General features: G+C 32.9%; 2 long non-coding RNA genes and 1 pseudogene across 2 annotated transcripts; 2 read left to right on the top strand and 1 right to left on the bottom strand.

Moving 5' to 3' along the window:
* Positions 1-279: 279 nt before the first annotated feature.
* Positions 280-3290, bottom strand: LOC119193222 (annotated as a pseudogene).
* Positions 3291-3405: 115 nt separating this feature from the next.
* Positions 3406-7028, top strand: LOC119193223. The gene is made up of 4 exons (XR_005113884.1): positions 3406-3534; positions 3665-3906; positions 4343-4462; positions 6263-7028. It is a non-coding gene; the product is annotated as an uncharacterized LOC119193223 (long non-coding RNA).
* Positions 7029-8330: 1302 nt separating this feature from the next.
* Positions 8331-9947, top strand: LOC119193221. The gene is made up of 2 exons (XR_005113883.1): positions 8331-8714; positions 9842-9947. It is a non-coding gene; the product is annotated as an uncharacterized LOC119193221 (long non-coding RNA).
* The last annotated feature ends 211 nt before the right edge of the window (positions 9948-10158 follow it).

The raw sequence follows: 10158 nt of genomic DNA on the forward strand, positions 1-10158 counted from the left end.
CAGCAGTCAGCACTGCAGTCCTAGCGTAATACAATTACGCCACCTAGTCAAGAAAAGTGATATTAACTTTTTATTAAGCCCCAATAGTGGGAAAATAATGGCAAAGACCAATAAACTACTGATTCAGATGAGTCTGAATTTACACATAGGATTATTTAATACTGCCACCAATTATGACAGTTTTACAAACTCCTAAATGTTGTAAGACTATGGTTTCACAAAATTACTATCAATCTAATAATGTTTTGTAATGTGTGAAGGTGGATAATGCATTTGTTCAGCACACTGTAAAAGTAGACAGATATATGTGTATCTGAATCTTCTGCTCGGCACTGATTTAATATGCCCTGATGCTGCTGCTTTCAAATCTTTAAATGGTTTGAGAGCAATAAATAAATCAGGGGTATTTGACCTTGTAAACTCAACAAATAATAAGAAAACCATTCAGAATGGAGGAAAAAGTAATATCAAGCAGTTTTATTTAACGATTTTGAAACTTTATTCCTATACTCAAGTAGGCAAACAACTTGAGCAGCTTATCACATGTCATGCATTTTTTTGTACTATTAGCAAAGTAGCTGAACAAATTAAAACTTCTAAATTCTTCTACACATTACCTTTGATCAAAATATTAATTCTCCATTATCTAAATGAAAATAACCTATTTTAGCAATGTAAAATCTTTTGTTGATACACATACAAAAGTTTGAAGATGACTAAGTTTTGAATTTGTTCAGCTTTTATGGCTGTTCTGTACATAAATATAGCTACCCTAACATACGAAAAAAATACCTCCATCACTAAGGTAATGTGTTTGCTGGCTATTATGATAACATAATTTACCTTGTATCTGGGTTTAGCATTCTCCTTGCCCTCCTTGGCGGGGAGCAGGCGCTTCACGACGTAGCGGCGGACGTCGTCCTCCTTGCTAAGGTTGAACAGTTTGCGGATCTTGGACGCACGCTTGGGACCAAGACGGCGGGGAACATTTCCGTCGGTTAATCCAGGGATTTCCTGTAAATAATGAAGGAAATAATATGAATTTCTATTCATATTCAGAAAATAAAAAATAAACATCTAACTAATTACATATTGTGTAGAAACTTGTTTAAGATCTCAATAACTTTTATTATTATATCAGGACATGATTAAGACTTTTATAAATATAGTAAAAAACCTTAATTTAATTCTTCTTAATTTAATTTGTCTGATATAATGAAATTGTCCTTGAATTTAGTTTCCAATTACATTATTCAATATATCACTTAATATACCCTGCCGCATATAATTACCTAGATTTGAAGATCTAGGAAACAGTAAGAACAGGGATGCATTACTATTATAAAATTTTACACCATACATTTATCTATATTCGCAATATTGTCAATTAAATTTGAAAACAATCTAGCTCTCTTTTTAAATGACACATTTCGTGATGTAATTATAATACAATATTTGAAATTTACTTTTGGAGTCCTTACATGATTTTAGACATACTATACACCCATCACTTGAGTGCTAACTAGACAAGCAGCTGCAAGCAACCCTTTGCGGTCGATGAATAGGCATAAAATGAGGTCTACTTTTGTTATTATTTTTTTTACAGCCAGTATATAACATAATAAATTATTTGGTATAAAAGTTCTATAAAATGCTACAGTATAAATATCTTTATTTTAATTATTATAGATTTAATTATATGAAGATAAGTGCTTTTCAAATTTAGCTAATAATTTGCAACACCTCATTCTATTCAGAATTTTAATTTACAGGTCATTTTGACATTGCATTAATAAATGCAACCACATACTCATCATGATCTCTGTTAGCATTGCACTAAAAATCATAAATAAATAACAAATATTTTAACAAAAAATCCCAGTTCTACTTTTCTGGTCAGTTAAGTATAAATATGGTGCATACATGAGTATATTTTTGACTGAAAGTGTGATGCTGCCAATGTCAAATTCTCCTTAATGTAGGAGTATTATATAGTAATTTTAATTTTATATAATGCCTAATGGCTATATAAAACTATATAAAATTATGTTAAATTTAGGCTTCAGGTAACTTATTGTAAAATTTAATTTTCAAGAAGCTAAGTAAGTGGTTTCATTAACTCGTGGGTCCTCTCAATGTGACATTGACATTTACGTGTGTCGCGGGAATATAACCTTATATACTACATAATAAGGTCGACACGCGTAATGTCATGGCTGTCGGTCGCCAAGCCAGATTAATAACGCTAATGCCAAAATGTGCTTGCATTGCAATTGAAATTTTAATTATAAAAATATTTTTGACATACCTGTTCACCCTTGCGGACAATGACCAGAGCTAACACAGAGAGGTTAGCATCAACAATGCAGCCACGGACAGACTTGCGTTTCCTTTCACCATCACGACGCGGTCTGTAGCATGAGTGGCCCTTGACATCAATAAACGAACACGGCCTAAAAAATTAAACAACCAATATTGATTTGAAGCAATCATAGTGGTAGTATTTTGTGTCCAAATTTATTTTTCCAAAATGGAAATGTAGCATGTACACAATTTGGTCTAAAATTTTTATTATATGTTGATAATAATTTTAATCCTTTCTATCATCATAAAAAAATATTTGGGAGATAATGGCCAGTACTGTTTTCCAAAATTTTGTAACGATATAAAAATTTTTAAACATTTTTTTTTAAAACTTGTTATGCGGGTTTCAATACTTACTGTTGGTGAGGACACCCTGTTTCATGGGGAAACCTTGCTTGTCGTTACCGCCGGCAACGCGGAGTACGTATCCTTTCCACTCATCGCCTAGCAGGTCAGCCTCCACCTCTGCGCCCATACGCTTTTCATAGAAGATACGGAGCTTGTGCTCGTCCACCACTTCAAATAACTTCTGACATCCCGTTGCCGGGAACGAAACGTTCAGCTATAAAACAGAATTGAGGTTATAGCACACACACACCAAGTTTTCATAACTTTATAATTATTTGACGAAAACATCGACACATTAAAGGTACTCATTTTTTATAGGAAAATATTTAAAACTTTATAAGAACCTTCATGACTGCGATTAGACCCTTCGAACGTCAGCCATGAAAAAGACCAGAGACTGGCAAAATGCTCTAGACCACAGATATCTAAACTAGAGATTCGTAACACTTGTCAAATATTAGTTGAGCAAAGTAATCAATTGATATATTTCAATAAATGTATCGATATTACTTTATCGCGCATTATGATAAATGGACAAGCAAGTAACTAGATTACGGTGATTTCACCGCACGTCAATGATCATCAGAAACCGCTGTAGCATTTTTGAGATTAAATGGTTACTCACTTGTTCATTTATCCTAATATGGTATAAAAATTATATCGATACATTATAAAAAATAAATCAATTCTATACTTTACTCAACTAATGTTTGACATGGGTTGCGAATCTCTAGTTTAGAAGTCTGTGATGTAGACTATAGAGCATCTTGATAATCTCTGGATTTTTCATGGCGGCTGTTCGAAGGATCTAAATTCATGGAGGTTCTTATAAAGTTTTAAATATTATCCTATAGAAATTAAAATAACATTTTTAATTTCTATAGGGCCATTCAATTTTTTCGTCAAATAATTATAAAGTTATGTATGTATAACTTTAATTTTGTTTTTATAGGTGAACGTTTCGTTTCTGGCAACGGGAATCAGGATATCAGAAGTTTTTGAAATGGTGCATGAGCGCAAAGAGAATATAATCACTACGTTTTACACGAGCGTAAGTTCCGTATTTTCTATGAGAACGTATGGGGGCAGAGGATGAGGCTGACCTGCGAGGCGATGAATGGAAAGGATGCGTACTCCGCATTGCCGGTGGTAATGAGTAGAGTTTCCTCATGAAACAGGATGCCCTTACCAACAGTAAGTATTGGAAACTCGCATAACAAGTTTTAAAAATGTATTCAGTTTCAAAAACTTAATAACATGTTTACAAAATTATGGAAAATAATACTTTACTAGCAAGAGCCATTAATATGTGTGGTGTTATTTTTTTTTGTCAATGCATGCTGTGACACCTCAAAATGTTGTGCATTTAAACCTATCATTACTGTTATATTTTATTGGAGTTATGTATAATGTAACAACTACTGGTTGTTTGATTATAAATAAATAAATAAATAAAACTCTCAAATAGATTTTTTATGAATGAAGGAACACTTGAAATCAGTTTTCAACATAATAATCAAAATTTTTGAATAAATTGTATGCATACATTTTTGTTTTGAAAAAATAACTTTGGACACAAGTTTGTCAAAATAATTGACTTGAAATCAATATTTGTTGGTAAATTTTTTAGGCCGTGTTCGATTATTGACTTGAGACGGTGAAAGGAAATGCAAGTCTGTCTGGGGCTGCATTGTTGATGCCTGATGACCTCTCTGTGTTAGCCCTGGTTGATGTCCTCAAAGGTGAACAGGTCTGTATGAAAAATATTTTATAAATTTCAATTATGTGTAAAATCATGTAAAAAAAAGTATATTGTTTAAAAACAGAGATAGATTGTTTTCGAATTTAGTTGACAATATTGCCAAAATAGAGAAATGTAAGTTGTAAAAATTTGTAATAAAAATAAATCTCCCCGCTCTTATTGTTTCCTATATCTTTAAAGCTAGGTAGCCAATATTAAATGATAATAATGTCATTATAAACTGAATAATGTCAGTGGACTCTTAATTCCTTATAGTAATACGGCAAGACCAATATTTTTATTGCTGCACATGTCTAGTGTGAAAAATATTTATATTTCAAATAAATAATGGTCTCTGTTAGTATTGTATTTTTCTTTTTATGATTGTATTTACCTCTTACCCGGTCCCATGTCTATGCCTTTATCTGTAAGTGTTAGAAATGTTTATTGAATATTAGTAAAATTTAAAAATTTTTAACTAAGCGGTATTATAGTGTATTAATCAATTACAGCAGTGTGTTTCTAAGATCCGTTAATATTCTTTTATGTTCTACCCAGAAGTTTCTGATGTTAATGTTTCCTTTGCAAGTTGCAACTACATGTATAGCAAGGGGCCGTCCATTAATTACGTGAGGCGTTTTTAGCGATTTGCCGACCCCACCGCTCTGGTGAGATGTCATGAGATTTGGCTCATCCACCTCGTCTAAACTCACGTACGACTTTTCAAGATTTGTTTTTCGAGTGTAAATGTGTTGCATTCATTCTAAAAAGAAAAAAAAATTATGTGCTTAATATTTATTTAAGAATAGTTAAAACTAGCATTTAAGATTGCTTAGAAAGTAGGCTACAATAACAGTGAAATTTAATCAATAAAGTACCTTAATCTCTATAATTCAGTACAGGGAACTCGAGCATGGTGTCAAGACTGACTATTGAAACATGTTCATGTGATTTTCAGTAAAATTATCTGCTCCTTTGGCTTCGTTATGGCGCCTAAATAAACTTTGCGACGTTCGTAAAATTTTGATAAATATATTTGTGTAAAGATTTGGTCATATTTTAATGAAGAAACATGTTTTGTTTAATTTAACATTATTTTCTTGCAATTTTACTTTGTTTCTTGTGGAAAAAAAGATATTGCCAAGATCCCTCCTATCCCCAAAGTAAGATTAGATGAGATTTGGCTCGACAACATAACCCCCTAAACGCCCTCACGTAATTAGTGGGTGCTCCTCAATAATTTTGAATATTAATCTGAATAATAGTTATGCATTTGTGGAGAATAGAACTGTATTTTTTACCTTATTCGAATTATTTCATACTTATTGAGAAGTTATTCAAATAATGTTGCACTTAAACAATAATTTATTAAAATAAATGACAAATTAGGAATGTATAATATGTAATGTGCACTAGGGACTTATATTTAATGCCCACACAATATGCCAGTGTGGCTAACATATAAGTGGGGGCTCTTGTGTGTTAGCCTCACTGGCCATGAGTGCTATTGCCATTCTGCTCTCGTGTGAATTTTGTTTGTTTTGGCGTCGCAGTGAATATTATGTTCAATTATTATACATTGTAGCCAGTGTAGCTACTGGTCATAATGAGACTTAACATCTCGTGTCTCGGGATGGCGAGTGCAGTGGAATACCAAACAATACTTTGTTCAAGGTGTTGGATGGTGTTTCTATTGTTTATGGGCGTTCGTATCGCTTACTATCATCAGGTGAACGGCAAGCTGCTCTCGTCATTCATAGCAATAAAAAAAAGATCTAGTAATATTAATACCTTTTGATTATATTACAGAGAGCTGACCTCGCTGACCGAGTCCGTCCACCCATTCTAACTGCTGAACTTGACGCTCACATAGTGAATTCCTATCAGCAGGATTCCTTCACCAAAACGTCCATATTTGCGCTATAACATAGTTGCAGTATGCAAGCCATAAGGAAGCTGCATCGTGCTGAAGTGCAACACGGACGGCCAGCTGTGTTAAGATTATTTTGGGATCAGCACAAAAAGAGGCCAGGGTAGGCTACGCTCGCAAATTTCGAGATTTTGATTTTTGATACGCGATTTTTTCTGACGAAATGTATCGATCACGCGAACAAGGTCTTCGGAATTTATAATATATATGTACAATAATACCAGACAAACTAAGTAACATCGATCCAACTTTTAGTCCCATTATTGTTAATATGTGGGCGTGGATGACCGCTTTTTGGGCCAGGGGCAAATGGCGACTCACAATATTATGTCAACTTGCTGGAGGAAGTCATTCTGCCGACAGTGCGCATTGTGTACCCACGGTAACAGGATAATTTCAGAGCATTGTGTTGCGTTGTGCGCGTTTAATTGGCTCCTTTAGTAAACCAAAGTAGACTACACCCTGGCCCTCTCAATCCCCGGACTTAAAATTTATTTTTCTATGGGAAATATATGGGCCCATAATGGTTCAAAGATGGGGCTTTGGGGACGAACGAACGAAAGCAGCGCCCGTAACCCATATTAAAATTAGTTTTTTTATTAAAATAATGATGTGTTATTTTTGATTAAATTGTTTTTAAAATCAATATAATGTTTTCTTTCATTACCTAAAATTTTCTAACAACATACAATATTTAAAATACTTTCCCTCCATGTGGAATAGCCGTGGGACGTCTATATAATCTATAATCTATAGTAGTCCACAATATTATTATATATTACTGCTGAGTTTGAACCAGGGATGTTATGGATATGAAATTTCGGATATGGATATAGGAATAAAATTATATCGGTTTCGGATACGGCTATGGATACGTAATTATTTCGGATTATCCGTTAGTTTCGGATAGTTTCGGTTACGGATATTAGATTAAAGTAAAATAAAAATATTATGTAATACAGTAGGGCGACGATTACTAACTATCTTTCGTCGTCATCGTCGATTACTAATTATCGATGAACTAATTGAGGGACATGGGTGTTCGGAAAATCTGTGTTTTATTTTGAGATAAAGTTTCAGTGAAGTAGTTCCACCTCTTCTACGTGAAGTTTTTATCACACTATTTACATTTTGCAAAATTACATTCAACTGATCAAAAAATGTCCAAATTAAAGTACATACGTTAGACGCATTGGGTCCTAATAAATCAATTTAGTACGTAACACACCACTATTCATTCTCTTTATTAAATAAGTAAGTACCTACTGCTAAATAATAAAAATACTATTTATACATGAGATTATGTTATGACAAAAAATTACAATCAAACTACATAAATAAGATGCCGTGTGAGCGGTGAAACAAAAACCTGTCAAAAGATATTATCCGTAACTTATCCGAAACTTTTTTAACGGATACGGTTACGGTTATGGATATATTTTTATTTCGGATATCCGATAGTTTCGGTTACGGTTACAGAGCTCCATAACATCCCTGGTTTGAACAAGCTAGTCTATGAAACTACCTACATAGTACACAGGTACTGGTTCGAATTGAAAAATTATATTAGTGTTAGATTCAGTGACGATATAGGTATGGTTAAATAGCTCATTTATCGAGAAAGGCTATATAACATCACGCTATATGCAAAAGGAGCGGATCATCAATGAAAAACGGGGAATATGTATTTCTTTTGAGAGTTTCTAATGCGTAAACGGTTAATAGGAAACCGTTGAATTAAATTGATTGATTGACTATGGATGTAAATTGAGTAAAAACTAAATAAGCTAGGCTAAAGAAACTAGTACATACATAGGAGATAATCTGTGGTGTGAATGCTAAGCTTCATTCTCGCCACATAATGACATCTGACATTTGTCAATGATGAATGATAGGTTCCCCTTTCTTTCCCCTTGCCCCTGACAAATAAATCGACCATAGTGCTCTGTCATAAAGTATATTTTCAATCTTTGCATTTTTAGCTTGACATGACGGAAAGACAGTCGTGTCTTTAGTTAAATAAAATCAAGTTTCTAAATTTATAGTGTAATCTAAAATAATTAAATGTTTATGAATAAAATTGGTCAATCTACAACACGGCATTGCAAAAATAATAACATAATATAACACAGCTGTTTTCCATTATAGTGATAGAAATCATCTTCAAATATCTGGTGTACAAAGTATTGGTGAAATTGCGGTAAAAGTGTTATTTGTTAATAAAATGAATAACGAAGAGAACAAAGATATGGCACACCGACAGCATGTTAAATATTTTATGAGATTTTTGAATATTTTGCCTCCATCCTTGTCTTCGCATGATACTACCAGGTCAGCATCTGTATATTTTTACATATATTCATATCGTACAGGTATGACATAATACAAATTTGAATCATTATTCTCCAATATATACATTCCGTGTGGCTAAATACCTACAGCTAGTTGGAACAGTTACACTTGTTACACTTTCTTATTACTTGTAAGCTTACCTTGACCTGTACTTTCAGATCTCAGCTCATACAACTAAATATAATTGTATGTTGAGACAGTTTTCTATATGAATACCAAGAATTTAACTTTATCATTCTTGTTTGTCAAATAATTCGCATATGTACTGAAATAATGTTTTTCTTTTTCATAAAAAAAATATGTTTATATTGACATACTTTAGGACTTAAAATAATCAAGCTTTCACAGAAATACCATTGTCCTAGCCCATTTAAAAGGAATTAAATTTGGAAAAAAGGGTTAAGGGGTATTTAAAATTATTGTTTCTGATGACTAATAACACATTTATTATATTAGATATTTTTCATGAAGTCATCTCCAAAAGTTTCTTGTACAAAGTTATTCATAGTCAATTGCTCATAATTTATGTTATACAATAGATGTACCAATACTTAAAAATACTAGTAATTTTAATAGTATTAGCCCTGTATTATATATGAGCCCTGTATGATACTGACCCACTGCTGGGATTGGGCCTACTTTGTTACTGAGAGGCATTAGACTTAAGTCCACCATGCTCGCCTAATATGGATTGGTAGACTTCATACACCCTTAAATTCCTGTAGAGATCTCAGGTGTGCAGGTTTTCTCACAATGATATCCTTCAATGCTAAAGCACTTGATCATTCACAAAGTCAGAGATGTGTGCCCTTGGGATTTGAACCTGTCGATATTAGTCTTGGCAGTCTATCCTGCAACTAGGCTGTTACCGCTCCAATATCAATACTTATAGAATCAACCTAACAAACTAAACTGCATTATTGTTTTAACATAATTAATATTGCATCCAATTTAATATAACATTTAAAAATATCTTTAATGCATCTGTGTCTTTTAGGGAACAAAAATATATTCTTGTTTTAATAGAAGGTTGAATTGTCCAATATTAGATATAAAAAAAATGATATAAGTACAAACCTCTATGGTAAATAAACATTTTTTTACAGGGTAACCATAGCATATTTCTCTGTGGCTGGGCTGGATGTGCTTGGATCTATATCTTCCATGTCATTAGAACTCCGTTCAAGAATCATTGATTGGCTGTACAGGTTACAAGTACATCCCTATAAGGAAAGTAAGTATATTTTATTGTTTAATCAATTAATATTCTCCACACATATACCATCCTATCTGTAATGTTATGTATGCAACAACATAATTCAGTAGATTGCTATATCTTCGGTGCTCATTGATATATTTATTGATGGTCAACTTTTGATTCTACTTTTCATAAAGTATCCCATTATAGCAGTGTTTTTTTCTT

The sequence above is a fragment of the Manduca sexta genome, unplaced genomic scaffold (assembly GCF_014839805.1).
Source record: "Manduca sexta isolate Smith_Timp_Sample1 unplaced genomic scaffold, JHU_Msex_v1.0 HiC_scaffold_3777, whole genome shotgun sequence".
Lineage (NCBI taxonomy): Eukaryota > Metazoa > Arthropoda > Insecta > Lepidoptera > Sphingidae > Manduca > Manduca sexta.